General features: G+C 30.7%; 1 protein-coding gene across 1 annotated transcript in view; it reads left to right on the forward strand.

Moving 5' to 3' along the window:
• Positions 1-8,479: 8,479 nt before the first annotated feature.
• The window catches only part of LOC126778493 (limbic system-associated membrane protein-like), a 151,035-nt gene continuing 136,079 nt past the window's right edge, over positions 8,480-23,435 (forward strand). The window contains exon 1 of the mRNA XM_050502106.1: positions 8,480-8,571. The gene's annotated coding sequence lies outside the window, so the exon portion shown is untranslated. The remainder of the gene's footprint in view (positions 8,572-23,435) is intronic.

Genomic DNA, 23,435 nt, shown 5'->3' on the forward strand with positions numbered 1-23,435 from the left:
TATTCTAATAATCTTCCGCATTTTGAGTTTTCTGAAATATTTTGGATATTTACCTATTTATTTAGAAATATTATATATAAGATCACGCTACGTCCCTCATAAGTTACGCTAGGCCAGACAAACTTTTACGTGAAACCGCGTTGATCAGCTACTTATTTCAAAGGCGAGATACAAACAACAATAATTGAACAATACCACACAATGCGATATGGAAATATGAATGAAACGGTTTAATGAATGTTGAGGTCACCGGAGTCAATGTAATTAGATCATTCATGACATTACCATAATATATAGCGCATCTTATGTTGCGTAACACTTGGTTTTATCACAGAACTACGAATATTAAAGTTTCATTCCATCTTATGTCATCATAAGTTTTGGGAGATTGCGATAGATTCTGGTCATTTAAGACTTATCCTTGGATACATTTTATTTAAATATTGGCATAATGTTAAAATAAAATAACAAAAATTAAACTTATTTCAAATAATCTCTTAAAGGTATTTAATAGTCATTTTACATGAGAAAAAATGTAAAATTTTCGATTGCGATTTAGGAATTGGGATTTAAAAGATATGCTGCGTTTTAGTTACCATCCCAAGTAGTTATGATTTATACGGTAGCTAGTTTTAATCTATATATATTTTATTAAGTCCTCAAAATAAAAAGTTTGTTTTCATATTTATTGTATTCCAAATTTAATTAAAAGTTTAAAAAGTTATTTAGATTGTTAGTATTCAAGCAAATGCAAGTATTATATAGATCAAACGCTACGGGTAAGTTAAACTAGTATTCAATAAGTTACGTCTGCGGCTGCACCTAGAGGTGAAGGTACCAGGTACAAATCAAGCGTCATATTTTTTTTTTGTTATGCAGCAGTCTAAATTTTTAATTAATGGTGTATGTATTCATGGCTGATTGTAATGTTAATTGCAGTAAGGTCACAAGAGATAACATTACCAGAATTAAATGTAGGAAATGCAGTATCATTTTCAACTTCAATGATATTGTATTTTAAATGCGTCATTGTTAAATAGACAATATGGCTACCGTCTAGCAAAATGGCGGGTAATATATTTTTTTTAATTTTTACTATTTATTTTAGCTAAAGAGTATATTGGCTATATGATTCGATACATCGTGGGGATGGAGAAATTGCTTGATAGAGTATACTTTATAATACATTATAATTTGTATTGCTGTGGCTCCGTTTTGAAGAATGATTTAGCTTATTATACAACACATACGGTCAATCAATTCATTGATGATGTTAGAATTAGTAAATATTTCTTTCAGTACCAGTGGCTATGGGCCACTCACCATTGACATCAACTAAGCTCTGCTTTTTAAAAATAAATAGAAAAAAAATTAAAAAATTGTAATCGGAACTTTAAGTTAAAGTTGGAAGTTAAATTAAAGTGGTTACAACTAGTTAAGTGGAATAGTGTTGTATTACAAATAATGTTATATTATTATTATATAAGATTTGTTTGTAGTGCATACTACAGGACTTGTAATATATCGCAAGGAATATGTAAATCTAAGGTATTTTTTATCTTTATTCCTTAATAGGAATAGGGTGTATATATTTCATTTGAGAAAAAGAGTAATTAATTGTCTTGCTGGTTCTTCTCTGTAGAATCTACAATCTAAACAAGTGGTGACATTTCATTTATATTCTTATAAGAACTTATTCAATAAATAATATATATATATTTACTGTTGAATGACGTAATTTATATTACATAAACTATGTTTGGCGTTACCTTAATTGTCGTCCAGAAACAGTCTATTAATGATAATGTAACGAAATTCCACACGGCTTAGAGATTATTATTTAATTGAGGAATATAATATGACTGACGGGCCGGTTGGCGTGGTTGGTAGATACTTGCCATTCACGCCGAAGTTTGAGGGTTCGATTCCCACCCAGGACAGGCATTTGTTTGCATGAACATGTCTGTTTGTCCTAAGTTCTAATTACACCCAGGTGTGTTTATCTATATAAGTATGTATTATATATAGTATATCAGTTGTCTGGTTGCCTTAGTACAAGCTCTGCTTAGTTTGGGATCAGATGATCGAGTGTGAATAATGTCCTAGGATATTAAAAAAAAAGTACGCATAAGTATTTTTTCAAAGACAAATTAGTCAATAAAAAATTTTTTTTCAATTTATTTATTATTTAGACATTAACAATTATTAAATTTTTAAATTAAAAAAAATTTATTTATGTTATTAAGACATTAACAAACACCTATCAGCTTATAATAAATGTTTGTAACTAAATGACAACAAAATAATCAGTCTTGCAATGTAGAACAAACAAACGCACAATTATTCTCGGAAACATTGCACTTTATTTATATATGTATTCCTTGCATACAAATAATATTGCATCTTATAAATAAATATTACACAGTCAGTGATACAATGTCTTCATCACCGTGGAAATATTTTTACTTTTAATGATTAGTCATTCAGTTCGGTTTAAGGGTTTGGACACACTTACGATTAAGTACTTGGTGGTAGGGCTTTGTACAAGATCTAGCCCTCTGGTTGAATCACTGCGATGGACGTCTTCAGTGCATATAGCAGCGCAAGACGAGACCATCCCGGCTGCCTCCTCAGTGCTGTCTGTATATAAATAATGTCCTAATCTTACCCAGGTCTAACAATAAAATGGAAAATGTACATGGAAAGAAACATATTATCAAAAAAAAACATTTTAGTTTAAATATCTGTACGTATTTTTTTACTGGTGGTAGGGCTTTGTGCAAGCTCGTCTGGGTAGGTACCACCCACTCATCAGATATTCTACCGCAAAACAGCAATACTTGATATTGTTGTGTTCCGGTTTGAAGGGTGAGTGAGCCAGTGTAATTACAGGCACAAGGGACATAAAATCTTAGTTCCCAAGGTTGGTGGCGCATTGGATATGTAAGCGATGGTTGACATTTCTTACAATGCCAATGTCTAAGAGCGTTGGTGACCACTTACCATCAGGTGGCCCATATGCTCGTCCGCCTTCCTTTTCTATAAAAAAAAAAAAAAAACGTATTGGTAGAATTTTCAAACCGTTCCATCACAAGGCTAGAGATCTGCAACCGTTTACACTAATCAATAAACAAGAGGACAGTTCAAGATGTTGGTTAGCAAAGAGTTATCTTTGGTTTTTTTTTTTAAATATCTGGAAGCCATTTGACATTGATTTTATTAATGGGGATTCCCCAGTTAACCTGTATCTAGTGCCAACAAAGTAGTAAATAAATCAGTGTATAAATCTGGGTTTTATATTTCTAGTACATAAATGATTCATGATGACGACCTTAGGATCTTATGATCTTAGGGTCACCATCGTGAGTCATTTATTGATGTCATACGATTGTATCGAAAGCTGAATATGAAGCTACTAGTTGCAGTGCTATTCAGTAAGAACTTTCTTCATATTAAACCGTGAAATGTTGACAACCGACTTATGGTGATATACTATTTTGATGCGTATATATTTGAAACGTTATAATAATTATTGTCAATGTCGCTTATCACTTTGTGACAATTCACGACCTTTTTTTGCGGTCAATCAAAAACGGGCTGCTTGAATGGAGTGACTGCGATTTGCTAGTCATTTATATTACTAAATAAGAATTGTAACTGTTTTAGAACTAAATTTCGACCATCGTTCCTTTGTATATTAGATATAGAACGAATGAATTATTGGGTTATTTCCATTCTGACTAAAAAATAAAAGTGGTATGAGAAATATTAGTATTGCTTATAAAAACATGTTGTTTACAAATATATAAACCATTATTTTCAATTTTAAAAAGTAAAATATTAACATTTAAGAAAATATTCTTGTAAAACAATTGAGACCACAACCGCAAATGTGTTCATTCACTAGCAACCCGATTTTAGCTCTTCAGTCATTGTGGTCTAGATTTTAAGAACTCCTGGGTTTTCCTTTTAAGTTCCAATTCATAATGTGAGTTGAAAATAAAAAATATTATTAGGAATAGTATTAATTTACATTTACTTCAAAATATTAAAAAAAAAAGTAAAAATTTCGATTACGGGCGGGAGGATTTTGTCTATGTAAAAGCCTGCTTTATGCGCAATTTCATTAAAATCGTTTAGTTCAGAAAGCGTAACAAACAAATAGAGTTACTATCGAATTTATATATAAGTATAGATTAAAGCATCCAGATTTTTAATTAATTCAGTTACATCTTCAACAGATATCCCATGTAAGTTTTAGTCGAAAATTGAGCTATTGGCCGCTAATATATAATGATTGATTATAATTGCACGATTAAAATATATCGTTATGTTCCTGAACTTATCCTAATGCAAATCCTATCAATTCAAATTGTCAAACCTGGAAAAAAAATCAAATACGTCACGTAATTCGTCGGTTCGAGATACGTAGCGTTTCAACGACCAATTTGTTTCATATAATATCCATTCTACGTGACATTGTTGAAATAATCTGTGCCATATTGGCACGAAAAAAAACCATTAAGTTAAGATTTGAATTGAATTCGTAGTGTTTTTGAAACTATAAATCTTAAGCTAGTGAAATATAATTATATCCTAGCTTGATAGTGTACTTTGATAATTAAAAAGAAAATATTTGTAATATTAATTTTTTTTGATTAGAGTATTTTTATGTCACCCTCAAATATTAGTTTGTGACTAAAATACACTTCAGCCTTGAAGTCATTTATCAAAAAGAATAATAGTTCAAGCTTAAGGATTAAGGATAGTTTTTTTGAAGTGAAAACTTCTTTAGGCGCTTTGCGCTGGTTTATCGTAGCTTTGCGTCACCGACATGGTAATTTTGATTAATTTGATAATGAAATCGTTGAAAGTACAAATAATTTAAGTTTGAAATTTATGTAAATACTAACAGTATATACAAATTATGTTATTGTATTTTAACCATTATTTATTTAAAGTAAGCTTTATTAATATTTTGTACCGGGTTAGCGACATATTGTGTATTTTGAAGAATAAAAATTAATATAATAAAAATGGATAGAATTATTACTTGGAGTGCCAGTAGATGTAAAAATTGGACAAATATATTTGACAGTTTCAAGTTTTCACTTCTATCGGCAGTCCTTATGATTGCCTGTTTTATCTTTTTCGAATACGACCTGTTACAAGCCGAATAATCATGTCTTGTGTTTTTCCTGATTAATTTTTAATGCTGAATAATCAAAGGCCTTCGATATATCGCAATACATTTAATATATTTACTTCTTCAGGTTTCAATTAATATAATCTTAAGTCTTAATTTTTATTCGGCGAGATATTTTTCACAGATAAACCGTTTTCCTAGTATGTCTAGACATACGGGTATTTATCCTTGGTATTACAAATATAAAAAAAATACATTTATTTTTTTATTTTATTTTATACATTTGAATTTGAACATTTTCTTAAATTAAATAATTCATTACGACTTTTTTAATGATTCATAAATAAAAGGAATCATATGTACTGACGCCGTTTTTAAAAAAGGAATGTTTGTAAAAAACTTCTCGAAGACTTCCTGATGTGTTAGTGATTTTTATCAATTCGAGTAAATTTGTCTCTTTCATGTTATTTCGATTTTATCAGAGAATAATTAGAATTGAATGTTATTTTATGTAATTTTAATTGATATGGCCATGAAACAACTTTTTTTATATATAATAAATTAAACATATAAATTTATTAATAAAATATTATATAAAGAGATTAATTGGCGCTGTCGGTTTAATTTTTTTCTAAATTAATTTGAATAGCATTTTGATTTTGTCTTATTCATTACATGAATGTAATGTTTTAAAATATATTACACGATGTCTTGAAATTGGTGTTTGCTTCAAAGATTAATATAATGATAAAATGCGTAGATTTAAGAGTTACCAATGTGTTATCAATAATAAGGCATTTCATAAAGTCGAACAAAAACAAAATATTATTTATTCAATTACATTTTAATTAAACAATTGGTAGTGGTAGAGCTTTGTACAAGCTCGTCTAGGTAGGTACCACCCACTCATCAGATATTCTAATGCAAAACAGCAGTACTTGGTATTGTTGTGTTCCGGTTTGAACGGTGAGTGAGTCAGTGTAATTACAGGCACGAAGGACATAACATCTTAGTTCCCAAAGTTGGTGGCGCATTGGCTATGTAAGCAATGGTTAACATTTCTTACAATGCCAATGTCTATGGGCGTTTTAGACCACTTACCATCAGGTGGCCCATATGCTCGTCCGCCTTCCTATTCTATATAAATAAAAAGTATCAGAAGTTATTCTGTCGTCTTATAAAATAAGTATTGGCGCTCATGATATCTGTCGATACCTCAATCATCAAGCTGACGCATGAACAGTATCGCATAATTATTAAAAAAAAAATAATGAAGTATTACAACGCACGCTGGGTATAATCTTTTAATATATAAATCTTTCTTACAATTCGTCTCGTGTCCAGGCAAGTTTATTAAAAACCCGACGTAAGGGTTAAGGGACGTTTAAATCCAACTTTTAAGCGTAATTTATGAACCATACATTTCTATATTTATCACTTGAAATGAAACATTATAATATGTTCAGTAATTTTAAATTGAATTTGAGTATTAGGCGTTTCAAAGTAAATATAATATATTAAATAGATTTAATAATACGAGGGGGCTGTTAGGTAGCCATTTTTTACAGAAGAATCCTTATCACGTACCGTTGGTAAAATTAGCTTGAATTAAAATTGTAAAATGGCGACAAAATAAAAAAAATATATACTATAAAAATCGGATCAAAAAACTTGCGAACAACTATTAAATAAGTTTGTTTTGTTCTCACCCAAATCTTACAAGATAAATGTTACTCATCTTACAAAAGAGATAGCCTATATAAAAGTTATACGATAAGGCAAAAGACAATAAAAATTGCTGTAATCTGTGGACTGAAGTCATACGTCACCTACTTTTAAAGACATACAAGCAATATAGCACTTTATGACGAGGCATTACGTTTGAAATTGCATTCGTAAACGTTTGAAGCTTTAAAGCTCTAGTTACTCTCTGTGTATGTGTGCGTGTTCAGCAAATTTGTATGTGTATTATGGGATAACGTTCCATAGCAGTGATGGAAGGATTTTTTGTCGATTTTTTTTTAATATTTTTATCTTATATTTGTATATTTCTATCAATAAACAATTGTAAGTAAGATTATTAAAGTGATTTATAAGCGATAATAAATTAATGTTTTAACATGTTTGTTTAATATTAATATATTATTTTATAATGTTCATTTCGAAGAGAGTTATTTTGAAATATTTATTAAAGTCAATTACGAAACAAAAACACTTTGGGTAACAGAAATATAACACAGAAACACGTAATTTAAATTATATAAGGTAATTTTATCAATCGAAGAAATATAAAAATAAACACGTAGTGACGTACTAACGATAAATAATAAAAAACTATTTAGAAATTAAGTAAAAAACACAACATTTTATTTTTATTAATCATACATTTATTAAATATATACATGCAACTTATATAGTTATATGAAATCTATTAAATAAACTATTTTTATATACCTGTTTATGTGCATATCAGACACAGACAAACTATCAATTCCAATTTTCACTAGAGGGCTTTGTACAAGTCTGGGTAACCTGTGGGTAACACTCAATACATATTCTACCGTATATATCTTCATATGAGTGAGCCAGTGTAACTACAGTACAAGGGACATAACGTGTTAGTTTCCAAAGCTAGTGGCACATTGGCGATAAGGTATGGGTAATATTTCTTGCAATCCCAATGTATATAGGTTTTGACCACTTACCATCAGGTGTGTGTATCACATTTGTACAATAATATATCCTACGCTGTTAGCTTGTCCTGCCTGGATATTTGCCTGGATATCATCATCATCATAAAACCATCGTTTAAGCTCTACAAAGTAAAATAGTTCTCTCTCTCTCTCTCTCTTTCTCTTTTTGCCAATTACTATCGGAATAGTTTAAATTATAGCACTGAATTCATTCAATTTCAATTCAATTCAAATCAGCTCCATCTTAATAGAGTGATCGCTTCAGCTCTATACTAAGAAACTATACAATCCAACAGTTGTCCAGCACCACGGGATAACCTAGCAATAAGATTTGTTCAGCATTTGGTTTAATATGTTCATTTTTTATCCTTATTTTATTTAAGCATCATATAACGTTAAACAAATAATTTTAAAAGCCTAACATTATATTTACTACGATGTTATAATCGTAATAATATTATTATAATATGTGCTATTGATAAAAAATGCATTTATCTATTATTACATTTAAAATGTCATAAAACACGCTGATATGTACTATGTCTACTAACCAAGCTATATAGTTATCGATATTATCTATCGATACAGCTATCGCCTACACTAATCGTACCCACACAGTAACAATGTACATAGATGCTATGCTCAGAAAGTAAAGCGTCGGAAATCGGGAGTTTGAAAGTAGTCTCAGTTCTGCTTGCGAGCGCGGCGGAACAGTCGTGTGACAACCGCCCGGTAGGTGCCCGCCAACCTTTAAATTAAAAAAGTTATAAATGCGTTCGAATTTTGAATAAGAAAAATTCGGGGATATATAAAACCTTATTTTATTTCTTATATTTTTTTTTGTGTTGAGTGATGTGTTATAGAGTTTATTTGTGCATTTTGTGTTGGATCTTTAGTTATATAGTTTGAGTTGGTTTTATTGCGAAAACGAAAATAACTTCGGTGCGGTAAGAAATTATTTTAGAATAGATGCAGCGGCTGCGTACGAAAATATTTTATGGCCAGAGATGGTTTATTACTTACAATGAAATGCTATCGTAATAAAATATTTTTATGGTAGACATACGATAGTATATTCAACCCATAAATTATATCTTTGATTTACCTTCTAATATAATTGTTGTTGCTAAAAAAACGCTCATATAAGAAACAAGCGATTTTATTAAAAATAAATAAAAATAGGCAATTTTCTGTAAGTCTTTAGTTAATCTATGGAATACAGATAATAAATTGTTACCTACGAAAGTTAAAAAAAAACTATTTATCATTTTATCTGGTAAGAATGCCTTTTCAGCGTTTTATTGATGACCTAAAAATATCTAGATATTTATTTTAGATCGCGATAAGCCGTGATTTCTGTGTGAAAGTTTTTTATCGTTAGCTTGAAAATTTCTTTATTTGTTTGAATACTAAGATGCTATCTATACAGCCTAATTTTTTTTCGATCCGATAACTGTTCACAAGGCTTATTGATTTAAAAAAAAACTCTTTCATATAGTCAATTTCAATTTATAATAGTTAACCGTTCTTTTGATTTAATTTTGGTTTTGATTAAGCATTCCATAGCCGGTTGCTAAGAAAGGAAATTCGTCGTGAGGTATGAACACGCGGTAAAAACTTTTTAGTTATTTTTTAAGATATTAAAGCATGGTAAATTTAATTATCGAATTATTGAAAAAATTTTAGGTGCCACCTAAGGACTTAAGTCAAACCTACGCCTGTAATATTTAAAAAAGAAAATACCTATTTTAAAGATTTTTTTTGAACACAATACTTTTTTTTTTTAAATATAAGCTATTTTTATCAATAATAATATATTTACCGATGGCTATAATTATAGAAAAATAAAACTGAAACATGATCAGTACGAGAAGTGACAGGAATCAAATTACTTTTAGTAGATTCGCAAAATTCGTCCTCACGGTCTTCAGGTCTTCGAAATTTTTCATCTATTACACTTTTCACTTCACGAATTAACCTATCCTATATAAAAGTTATATTTATAGACTCGTAGAAAAAATGATTCACATAATTTTCTTAAGCCATATCGATAGCATTCTCATGATCTTTTGAAAATTGTATCACGCAGACTAAAAGTCGTTAACCTTTTATTATATATCTAGATTACCAAGGCTGTACCATATGCCTCTGTCCAACTAGTACGCTATGATCAGCGTGTTTAAGCGTTTTAAGCTTACCCAGTTTAATAAGGAGTAACAGTAACAGTAACAGCCTAATATCCCACTGCTGGGCTAAGGCCTCCTCTCCCTTTTGAGGGGAAGATTTGGAGCTTATTCCACCACGCTGCTCCAATGCGGGTTGGTAGAATTCACATGTGGCAGAACTTCAGTGAAATTAGACACATGCAGGTTTCCTCACGATGTTTTCCTTCACCGTTAAGCACGAGATGAATTATAAAAACAAATTAAGCACATGAAAATTCAGTGGTGCTCGCCCGGGTTTGAACCCACGATCATCGGTTAAGATTCACGCGTTCTTACCACTAGGCCATCTCGGCTAATAAGGAGTCCCAAGTTTAATTAAGAATAGTATTATAAACTGACACTAAAAGTTACCTTAGCTTGTTGTTTTTATATATATATATGTATTTATAAATGCGTTATGTTTATAAGCCTAGATTATATATTAAAAATAGTATAAAATATACTTAATTGGAAAAAATGTGTATTGTTACTAATGTATTTATGTTATGTAGTTTGGTAGTTAACTATAAAGAAATTTACTTTCGGTTTTCTTCTTTACATGTATATGTATGTATATATTCATTCGCATCTCTTTCGCAACGAACTTCGTAGTGTCATTTTGTGACGTCATTTCCGTTCAACGTAAAATTTTACTATCGTGGCTAAAGAAGCATAACTAAAAAAACTAATTAAATCCCCCCACGGATAAGGTTGCTTAACAAATTATAATATTTTAATATATGTTTAAAATATGTAGACATTTTAAGAATAATATTTAGAACAAATAAATTTAGCATGAATTATTAACTGCAATGACGTGTTCTTATCTTTAAAGTTTAAGCCGAAAGATAAAACATAACTAATTAAAAAAAATTGGAATCTAACAGTAGTTTTTTAATTGCATTTTTGTATGACTCAAATGGAACAATTGTTTTTTTAATTTACAATATAATTATATATATATTCATAATATATATTTATAAAAAATATTTTTGAATACTGCGTGTATACACGGCAGTACATTTGTTATTAATACTATATTTATATATTACGGTTTTATGTTCCTTACAACCTATCTTTCTATATTTTGCAATTAACTTTTTTTTATATAGAATAGGAAGGCGGACGAGCATATGGGCCACCTGATGGTAAGTAGTCACCAACGCCCATAGACATTGGCATTGTAAGAAATGTTAACCATCCCTTACATCACCAATGCGCCACCAAACTTGGGAACTAAGATGTTATGTCCCTTGTGCCTGTAATTACACTCACCCTTCAAACCGGAACACAACAATGCCAAGTACTGCTGTTTTGCGGTAGAATATCTGATGAGTGGGTGGTATCTACCCAGACAAGCTTGCAAAAAGCTCTACCACCACTAATAACTGCCCACTAGTGAGATTCTGTAAGAACTCACTACTTCACTCGCGTGAAATGTTGACAACCGACTTACGGTGACTTACCATTTTGATGTGTGTATTCTTGAAATGTTTTTTTTTTTATGGTCAATGTCGCATATCACTTTCTGACATTTCACGACCGTTTTCTGCGGTGCGTTACGAGTTTGTTCTTACTGAATAGCCCTATATTTCTGCACTAAAATTATTATTACTATAGAAATACTTAAATGCGTCTAATAAACAGTACCTAAATTAAGATATATGATTTCAGTAATGTTGCCAGATCGAAAATAGCAATGTTTAATATTGATGTGTGTACGTGAATACGATCACGTGAAAACGTAAATCCGATATTCAATCAAATTTATCGGATGCGTAAAATTATCTCTAAAATATAATAAATCCTAAAATGTCACTATTTCAGATAGTATGTAAAGTAATATCATATAATATTATAGAATAAAATTAAACCTCTTTTAAAAAAAAACTCTTTAGTCATTTGTTATATCTATAAAAAAATGCAAATTCATGCGACCACATTACGCAATTAGCAGATTATGTGCATTTATTTGCATAATTCCTTGCCTTGACATTCAATATTACTCAAGCTTTATGACTAATAGCGTCATTGTTTCTTTTATTAAATAACCAAAGACCATAATTCAATACTTCTATATGGAATACATCATATAGTAAACAAACAGATTTTACACGCATACTCTAACATTTGTACTATTTTTAAGTGGAAACTTTATTGGTTTATGATTTAGTAATAATTCCTTAATTCTATGTAATAACACACTGTATGTTTCCCAAATATAAATAAAATAAAAAATAAAATAAACGCATTGTATTTTATATGATGTAAAAAGTAAAGAAACTTAACGCGTTTTGATATTTTTCCCGCCATTTATTGTCAAAGTGACATTTATATTTCGTAATCAAATTTAAAACTTTTTTTTTTATGTTTACATAATACTTATTAAAATAACACTGATCTAGTGCTCTTATTCCCAAAATATATGTCAATCATAATCGTACGCAGACGTTTTTGAGTAATCGTTACCTACACTTATCGCAATCGCTTGATAAGCAATACATTGACTATGGAAATCAATTTGTTACTTATTGATAATAACGGTAGTTTCTTCGTTCTATTTACATTCGCCTTATTTTTAATCAAAAATAGATAAATTTTTTATTAAGCTTTCCTCAAATCAAAGAAGGATTTCCTTCTACAAAACTATTATATAATAATTATTATTACAAACATTATTATGTTTTTGTTAAGTTATATTAATGCATTGCATTAAAAATGATTGACTAAAAAATACACCTGCACCGTAACAAAAAGGGTACATCCATAATTTAATCATCTGTGCCGCCCACGGACGCAAAAAGAGGATGTAATTTGGCTGCTAGATTATTTCTTTTGCCTGCTCTTGGAATATGAATAAATAAAAAATATAATATATAAAAAAATATTTTTATTTCTATGATATTTTTAAAAGGATACATTTTTTATCTGAAAAGTTAATTAGTTTATAGAATTTTTTGTACTACTAAATAAAAACACATATCCATTAGTATAGTCGATGTTTCCAAAATACGTAGGTACCTAAAACTTTTTAATTTAAAATAGATAATAAATCTGTAATAATTTCACGTCCGCGTTTGATCCTATAAAATAACAATACGTGAAATTACCCTTGAATATGAACGACCACGTTATCTTGTGAATGATTAAGCAATAATTATTATTATTCAAATTCTAATCATAATGGGACCCCTTTTTTCAAGGGAATCTTCCCCTCTATTTAATTTTGACACCTTTATATTTTTTGTCATTTTTCATTGTTTTCAACCCTTGTTTGCTAAATTCGTTTTCATATTGAATTTCAAGGTTAAAAGCTTTTATGTCCCACGGTTGTGATATATTATATTTATATACTATACAAGCTGTGCTACTTTGCTTAGAACTTGAATTGAGCTTAGGTTGTAATTTTTGTAATTCATTTTTTTTTTTTTTTTTATAGAATAGGAAGGTGGACGAGCATATGGGCCACCTGATGGTAAGTGGTCACCAAACGCCCTTAGACATTGGCATTCTAAGAAATGTCAACCATCGCTTATAGCCAATGCGCCACCAACCTTGGGAACTAAGATTTTATGTCCCTTGTGCCTGTAATTACACTGGCTCACTCACCCTTCAAACCGGAACACAACAATATCAAGTATTGCTGTTTTGCGGTAGAATATCTGATGAGTGGGTGGTACCTACCCAGACGAGCTTGCACAAAGCCCTACCACCAGTGAGTTTGAGTCTTAACCGAAGAGCGGGCTTAAATCGGAATTAAGGAAGGCACTAAGGAGATTTGACTGTATGAAGCGAATATTCTATCACAGGTATACCGGCTCAAAACTTACTTTACTCAAATTTTCTGAAACTCAATAACTTAAGTACGCTATTAGACTTTAACCAATCAATGTTTAAATACAGTACAGTAACAGCCTGTAAATGTCCCACTGCTGGGCTAAGGCCTCCTCTTCCTTTTTTGAGGAGAAGGTTTGGAGCTTATTCCACCACGCTGCTCCAGTGCGGGTTGGTAGAATACACATGTGGCAGGATTTCGATGAAATTAGACACATGCAGGTTTCCTCACGATGTTTTCCTTCACCGAAAAGCACGAGATGAATTATAAACAGAAATTAAGCACATGTAAATTCAGAGGTGCTCGCCCGGGTTTGAACCCATGTTCATCGGTTAAGATTCACGCGTTCTTACCACTGGGCCATCTCGACTTAAATGAATGTTTAAATATGTCCAATAATTACACAATAAGTACAAGTAGGTTTAGTATTTACAAATTTTGCTTATACATATATTTGATCAAAACAATAATAACACTATTGTATCCAAATTAAAAGTACCAGATAACTATACCCATTAACTTGTATTTAACTTTTAGAATTACATTGTTATCGGGAGTGTATTCGCTAATTTATCTGCAAATCTGTATTACACGATTCACTAACATAATCTTGTCTGAGCTAATCGTTCAAGTCACGACAACAAACGGTCCTTCAGTCATATCAGAAATATAAGTAAATACGATTGATAGTACTTATACTTAATATCAATTACGTTCCTTTTTCAAATGTATTTAACACAATTCAGTTCTTTTTTTTAAATGAATTTTCAATTTAGCAATTTTTATCTATATAAAATTTTATTATAAAATACAAGGGGATGTAATAAATGGTCGGTTCTTAGAACTTGGGCGTACCATTGAGGCTCGTGGTTGTCGGTATATATTCGATATATAATATAGCTTTTATGTGTTTTACTCAGCGGTGTCCATTACTCACAAGTCGTACATTACACATTTGCCCGTATGTTTTTCTGCCTTTGTGCAACAAATTAAAAAAAAAAAAACACCCCAAGGCTATGACAATAATTATAAACATAAGTAAATAATGTATTTTTATTAAAGTAGTTATCATATTGTTATGTGTAATGTTTGTTTTATTATTATAATATTGATAATAATTATGTAATTAAATATTATGTGAGTATATTTAGTGCGTAATCTATATAAATTGTTGACATAAACCAGATGTTTTGCAATGCTTTGTTTAACCGATTAGAGTATATACATAATAAATAATATCGTTACTTACAAAAACACAACGTTATAAAGTATAAATTTACTAGCTGTACAAGTTGCGCCTTCGCGTTCGTTGAGAAAAAAAAAGTTTTCAATGCGATGATAGTTTAATAAAGATTAAATAGTTGCATGTTGGTTTTTCTTTGCAGAATTTAAATTCCGAACCGGTAGTGTTCATTCAATTTGATCCTATAACATGATCACTTTAAAGTGCTTAGTAGAGCCAGCTTAAAAAAAAATCATTACCAGAAATAGATATATATATAACAACTGTATCTTTTTGTTTTTATGTTCATAAATAATGACGAAATTAACGCCTCTTGAACTGAAGATTACGAAAAATACTTTTGTAACGTTTCATGATAAAACATTTTTGAAGTAAAACCTCCTTGGGCGTTCTGACAGTTCAATTGTCATCGTTAAAATTTGAGTGCTATCTTGTATAGAAGTTGTCGAAATGAAATTATTTTCTGACGTTATATTTCTGTAACTGTTGTATGTCCTTGTCAATATATTATCGTTAATGGTTGAAGCATCATTAATATGCGTATTCAAATGTACCGATAATTTGCATTTCAATTATACAACTTGTAATACTGTTTTTATACTTTCAAATTAATTTATAAGAAATTTATTTTAGTCGTTTCTTTTTGAGTTTATATATAGTAATTTCCAGTACGAAATCTGGATTTTTCCAGTTCGATCCAGATTTAATAGACTATTGTTTTCAAACACTTCATTCTGTCCGCAAGGCCAATAGAGCTGTAACAAACGATTCATTAATCGATGATTTAAATACATTTTTTTATTAATTTAAATAAAATCTTGTTCTATTTATAATAAAACATACTCTAAGTTTAATATATAAACATTAGAAGAGCTTGATAATTCAAGTACTTTTAAGAGTCTGTACTCATTTATAGTTCATGGATTCTAGTGACTTGAAAAACTATATTAACATGGTAGAGTTATAAATGAAACTGCGGTTGTGGCGTCATTGGCTTGAAATATTTTACTCAATTTGAATAAAAAATGTAGTCCTGCTGACTCAGTGGATAGAACACGTGGATATTAACTGATAATCATGTTTTCTAATTCTTGCAAGAACTGTCCAGCTTTTCATTTGTTTTTTTATTTTCATTAAGTATCTAGTAAGCAAATAAATGATATATAGAAAAACATGTACTAAAACAAATAAATCTTAATATACTAGTAACTATTGTATTTAAACCAGCACCTAAGTGAGTGTGAAATTTTATCTAAATCGCTTGTGTGGAATTTGCTTAAATTTCTGTTGCGAGATTTGACACGTATTAACCAACAAGAGCGGTGATATTAAGCTCAAAAAGTACGCGAACATTAATTTATCGCAAGTAATTGTGATACAATAAAAATTTACAAATTTAAAAGAATATAATTGCAACAAAAACCGGACCAATAAACAAAATATTTTAGGTTAAAGGCTATATGGAGAGAAACTTCACTTTCTCGCCTCAAGTAAAAAGTAATGACAGACATACCGACATTGTATTGTAATCGTTCCCAAGTAATTGACGAGAACGATTTTAATCGCCAGAACAGAAAGGTATGAAGGATACACATTCCGACATTGATTTACGACTAATATATTTTAATGACGAAATCCGATAAGGAATTAACAAACACACACACATACATAAATAAACAAGGAGATTGAATAAAAATAAAATGTCGAAAAAAGAGATATGTATAATTTTGAAATTCGAATCAAGAGAGTTGACTTATGGTAAAAAGAATAAGTTGGGTGGCGCTGCAGCACATCAACTTCTTTCACCTTCGTTTTGGAGAATCTAGTCTAGTTTAAATCTAGAAGTAAGGGGGTAAGGCTTAGTACACATATTTAATATGTCTTAAGGCTGCACTACTATCGGGATTTCATTAGGCTTTTTGTACTAAATTCTAAAATGCAAATAAGATTAAAAGTTAATTGTGTTAAATAACGGTTACTGCTATCGTGAGCGTACTGAACACACCAAAAAGTTTCGTAACGGTTGAACGACTTTTAAAAGCGTTTTAATATGTAATTAGTTAAATAATCAGGTGGATTTTGATTAAGAGATGGGCCATTTGTAAGAACAGATAAATATTAATCAATGATTGCGGCTTTAAATCAGATATTCTACCGCTATACAGCGGTGCTTGGTATTGTTTTGTCCGGTTTGAAGGGCAAGTGAGCCAGTGTAACTACAGGCATAAGGGACATATCATTTTAGTTCCCAAGGTTGGTGGCGCATTGGCGATGTAGGCGATGGTTAACATTTCTTACTATGCTAATGTCTATTGGCGGATGTGACCATCAGTTAACTTTTCTATAAAAAAAATTTCATGCTACAATTGTATTTATAAATCATCTCGTGCATTCATTATATTTGGGCACGATCTTGATCTTGACTCTTGATTACGATAACTTATACCAATAAAGACATCATACAAACCAACTACGAAACATCTAAAATTTCTGCTTCTGAACTTAAGCACAATTAATTTTATAGTAGATACGAGTGAATGATAACGGTAATCGAGCTATAATCGAATAATTGTTACCCTGTAGGAGGCCAATTGACCTATTCTTATGTGATTAGTTTGGCCTAGAGGATCTATCGACTGGGAGATGTAACGAGATAAGAATTTATTGGAAACAAATATATATATATATATATATATATATATATATATATATATATATATATATATATGTGATGCAATAGATAAATGACACAAAGTAATAAGACAGAATACAACAAAATGTATCTATGGGCTATTATTATTAGTATGCCGAATATCAAAACAAAAACTATTAATCCTAAATAAAATAAATATAGACAGCATAGATAAAAAATTTATACTTTGACAATTTTTTTTTTATTACGTTTAAAAATATTTTAGTATCTGTAATATTATTGTTAATAATAATATCGATTTTGAATTGTTAATTTCATTCATAGCATTATAAGGCTACCTAGCATTAATAGTTTAAAGAAATTAAGAAAAAAAAACTCGTCACGAATTGTAATCGAGTCGAAATCGATTCGACCTACATCGTTCGATGTTATTTACAAAAAACTTGTCCAATACTTCCTGTGGACGTTTAACAATTTTAGCGAGTTCAAAGAAAATCGGATGCCTCATTCAGAGGACATTACCATAACCACTCGTACCGGTAAAACGAGATGAAGTAGCGTCAACATAAAAAATATAATATTGTTGTTTCCAAATTTAAATATAATAAAAAAAAAAACTCTTGTCTGACCATAGTAACTTGAGTTTTGCTTCATTTGTTAATTGTTATCATTAAAAAAAACATAACTAAGTTATGCAAATAGCATATGCATTATTGTACTTAAATAAACCCAATTAATAACAAGGCAATTTAAACTTACGTGCCTATACATAATAAAATATATAATAGTTAAACTCAATCATTGACCATAAATATGTCCTGTTTTTATATTTTATGAATCGTTATTATATATTAGAAATCTATCGTTTTTAGGTTGAACTTGCCGTTAACATCATTCGCATACATCACATACAAGTAACTTCAAAACTAACGAACAGTATATTTATTATATATTGGGACGCTTTTGATTGACGTTTCGTAAAAAATAGCATCCATAAACAAAATATATTATCATAAATTTAGTAACCGTAATAAATTATAGACTTTTTTTTTAAATGACCTGTTTGTTTTTCTGACGCTACGTTGCAGCAAAAACTTGACTTATAAGCCTTATATTTTTTCTCTCACTTTTTATTTATAAAGCTGAATTTAAACAACCTGCTTAATATTTGCATTTATGCAAAATATCTGTATTACTGTTCCGTATAATACAGTAATCTGGTCGGTATTCAATTTAGTTTTTAAATTTATTTTCCTTCTCAGCTCCTTTAGTTTTGAAGGTAGTTTTTAATGTTGCACATTCTAATTTTTGAATTTGGAACTTATATTAAGTTACTTATTATTTTTTTGAATCGTTCCGTAACAGCCTGTGAACCATTGCTGGGCTAAAGGTCCTCTCCCTTTTTGAGGAGAAGGTTTGGAGCTTATTCCAATACGCTGCTCCAGTGCGGATTGGTGGAATTTTAATCGTTCAATGTGGATTTATTACTAGAGTTTTTAATACTTGAAACCAATGTGCCATCTCGGCTATTCATACAAATGGCTCACTCACCATTCAAGTGTCACAGTAATAAAAAATATTCCTTTGGACACTGCTTAGAGTTTTTTTAGCAGGATTAAATATTTCAGCAAATACAAGAGCGTTTCAATAATATTGTCACATTGTGATTACCATGTATGGAATCGATATGCTATCGCTATTGCGTCAATGCCACGTTATCATGAAGCCGATTGACCGAATGGTGTTGTGTAGTCGCTTACACAAAAGTGTATAGTTCGATTTCCGCTCTGTTTTTTATGATCAAAGTTTGCTTAAGAAATAAAAATAACGATTGAAAATTCGTGAGTGAAGTAAAATTCATTTATAATAACCACTCAGTCATCGCGATTTTACATATATATGGGTAGTATATAAATATTAATTGCTACTATATATGTATATAAGGCGAATTACATTGAAAGTCTGTATTTGGCTTATCTTTTTATCAGTAAACTATTTTAAGCTAAAACTAATTCTAGTTGATTATGAAAATATCCATTTAAGATTTACAACTATTCTGTAGTTGTTATGGTGATACGCGATTATGATCCGTGTTTACTTTAAATGTTATAATTAATATAGTCAATATCGTATATCATTTTCTGATAACAGAACACAACGTAACGGTGAATTTCGAGGTTCGTACATAATAGTTCTTCAGTAACTTAATATGGTATAAAAATACATAAGTTATTCTTGACACACTTTCAATAAATGTAGAAATAACACAGATTAAAAAAATTTTAGCACACACCCCAAGTCTTACAACTTACCGCTGTCGGATAATATTCATTCAAATAACGAACACCGTCCCCTAAGCCAAAGTTACAAATTCGTCATGCCCTACCCATAAGGTGCGTGATAAACCTCAATCCACTCGTTCATGGTGTCCAAACGAGTGTCTTTGCCCTAAGGATTACCATAAAGATTTGGACTTTCAATATGCCCTTCACTCTTTAAGAGCCTATTTTTTTAATGCTCAAAAAACGCATTACAAGTTTTTCCACGGGTACAGTGGGGGGGAATGCGGGGCTCGCCGGTGTCCAAGGCGCTGAGTGCGCCCCGAACATGGGAATATTGTATTTCCGTTTTTATATTAATATTCTATATATGTGCTATTACTCAATATATGTGCACAAAACCAAGTTATTCTGAAGATTTTATTCTTGTTAAACTAAATACGGTTTTCTTTTTCTGTCATCATCGATTTGACATACGAATGAAGAGGACATCATTAATTAACTAACTACCTCCTAAATAGCAGTATGTGAAGCCGTTAGTAATTAAGTAACGTAAACAGCAACACTTGTTAAGTTACTAATTAGTATATAAAGTAATATACATTTCACATTTATATAACTTATGAACTCTAGAAATTATTTATAAACTGAGTAGGTTTATTATCTAAAGTATTTATAATAGCTATCGGCTGTAGAGTAGCAATTGAGAAATATTCCAATTTCTAATCTAAAAATGCGTTCACACACATTTAATAAGCTTCAACAGATTCAAAATCAACATTAGGTTCAAATTATTAGTGACTGTGCAGATTATTCACAGAATACCAATCTATCGCCTATACCAATAAAACGAGTAAAAATAAACAAACCTTGGACTTACACATTCCATGGAATTTGATAACAGTTCTGCCATATTAATCTCTACAATTTTTTTCAATTTACTTAACATAAGAATCATTTACATTAAAGTCTTAAACATATAAAGCCGAGATGGCCCAGGGGTAAAAACGCGTGAATCTTAACCGATGATCGTGGGTTCAAACCCGGGCAAGCACTACTAAATTTTCATGTGCTTAATTTGTTATTATAATTCATCTCGTGCTTGACGGTGAAGGAAAACATCGTGAGGCAATCTGCATGTTTCGAATTTCACTGAAATTCTGCCACATGTGTATTTCACCAACCCGCATTGGAGCAGCGTGGTGGAATAAGCTCCAAACCTTGTCCTCAAAAAGATTCACAGGCTGTTACTATTGTTACTGTACTGCATGTATTGTTACTGTTACTGTACTGTTCAACATATACAATTAAAAATCAAAAATAGTACGAATCGTGACCGCGTGGAATGGTGGCAAGAATGCTAGCAACATTATCCCTTTGGAAATGAACCAGGCCCCTTCCCCCCCTTCATCAGTAAAGGCAAAAAGACGGGGATTTTTGATTAACATGTCTTTACTTAAAATAAAACACTATTATATTATACTAATATTCAAGGCGCCATTTTTTCGCGAATCCATAATAAATATCATAGATTTTCAAGATCCTGACCAATGATATCGCATTAGTTGAATATCAAATTTGTTTATTTGTCTTTACTCCTGTTTTGGTTGGAGTAGGCTATATACATATAATTATTGTTCATTATGATTTTTATATAAAGGGTCGTTACCACATATAACGATTCTAATAACTTGTAATTTTATCAATCAAAAGCATTTGTTATGCGAAGACCTTAAGAGAAATCATGCCCTAAATTATTTAAACAAAGATGAATTATAATTGGAAATGGTATCAGTAATTGATACAAACAAATATAATGTCCAAGAAATATAATGTATAATATATAAAAGCCGAGATGGCCTTGTGGTTAGAAAGCGTGAATCTTAACCGATGATCGTGGGTTCAAACCCGGGCAAGCACCACTGAATTTTCATGTGCTTAATTTGTGCTCATAATTCATCTCGTGCTTGCCGGTGAAGGAAAACACCGTGAAGAAAACTGCATGTGTCTAGCCGCATTGGAGCAGCTTGGTGGAATTAGCTCCAAGCCTTCTCCTCAAAAGGAAGAGGGGGTCATAGTCCAGCAGTGGGACATTAACAGGCTTTACTGTTGTACATAAAACATTAAAACTGTGCAATACTTATACAAATAAATTAACTAATGATATTTTGTGGAAAAAAATGAATTACAAGTGCAAATGATGAAAAATAATTATTATCATAAAATATACCAGGGTGACCACGTACCATCAGTTTCATCATTTACAAAACGCTAATTTTTGTTTTTTTTTTTTATCGCTTATTTGATATATCTTTTAATAATTGAAATACCTAATTGTAGCGTTAAGTATAAATCTGTGGAGTTTGAATTATTTATCTTGATAAACAAGGTGCTCGAAGGCTCTTTTCGAACTGATTGAGCCATCTCCATTCCTGTATCGGACCACTAGGCGCAGGCAAAAGTTTCATCCATACGTTGTTGACATACCCAAAAGTCGAACTGAACGGTATGACAGCTCGTTTTTGGTGAGTCGCCAAGATTTGGAACGACCTGCCTGGGTCTATTTTTCCTGATAAGTTGAACTATGGAGCATTCATAAGAGTAGAGTGAACAGGTTTCTTTTGGATGGGCGTGTACCACCTTCGTCTTCATCTACACTTTCCATCAGGTGAGATGGAAGACAAACGCCTATTCCATTACAACTATACAAAAAAAGTACGTTATTTTAATTATAATATTATTAATACACATACAAACGTTGTATTTGAAATTTAACCTTATATTACGGTTATATTTTTTTATTTGTGTATATTTTGTTACGTATCTTTGGAACTTCCATTATTTATTATACTAAGGTAAAAGTAATTGTGAAACAGTAGCCTTAGGTCAGTATTACTCGATATCGAGATAGAGAGCTCTTTGAGAAAATAACCGATTCATCTCGTATTGATTGAAATAATTATAAGATGAATTGACTTTATTCATTAACTAGATATTCGTATGGCTTTAGGCGTACAACGGCCTGTGTGTTAGGTTTTTTTTTCTAATTTTTTAGTAATCAAGCAAAGGAGTGGTTACATTCAGCCATATTGGCACTGCATGATGTAGAGTTGATTATTTACACTGGCACACTGGCAATAATTCCCTGTCATGGTATCGAAGATGTTTATCTCTTGTGCCTGTAGCCTATCCTGGCTTAAATTAGATTTTACTTAGTATTTGAACCGGTTATATATACTGATGAATGAGTGGTACCAACATGATTTGCATATATAACTACCACCAGTACCTGTTTATAAATATATACTACAAATATATTCTGAAATTATACTCAGTAATATTAAATATATTTTATAGAAGCACTAAATTTAATACCTGTCCG

The sequence above is a fragment of the Nymphalis io genome, chromosome 26, assembly GCF_905147045.1.
Source record: "Nymphalis io chromosome 26, ilAglIoxx1.1, whole genome shotgun sequence".
Taxonomy (NCBI): Eukaryota; Metazoa; Arthropoda; class Insecta; order Lepidoptera; family Nymphalidae; genus Nymphalis; species Nymphalis io.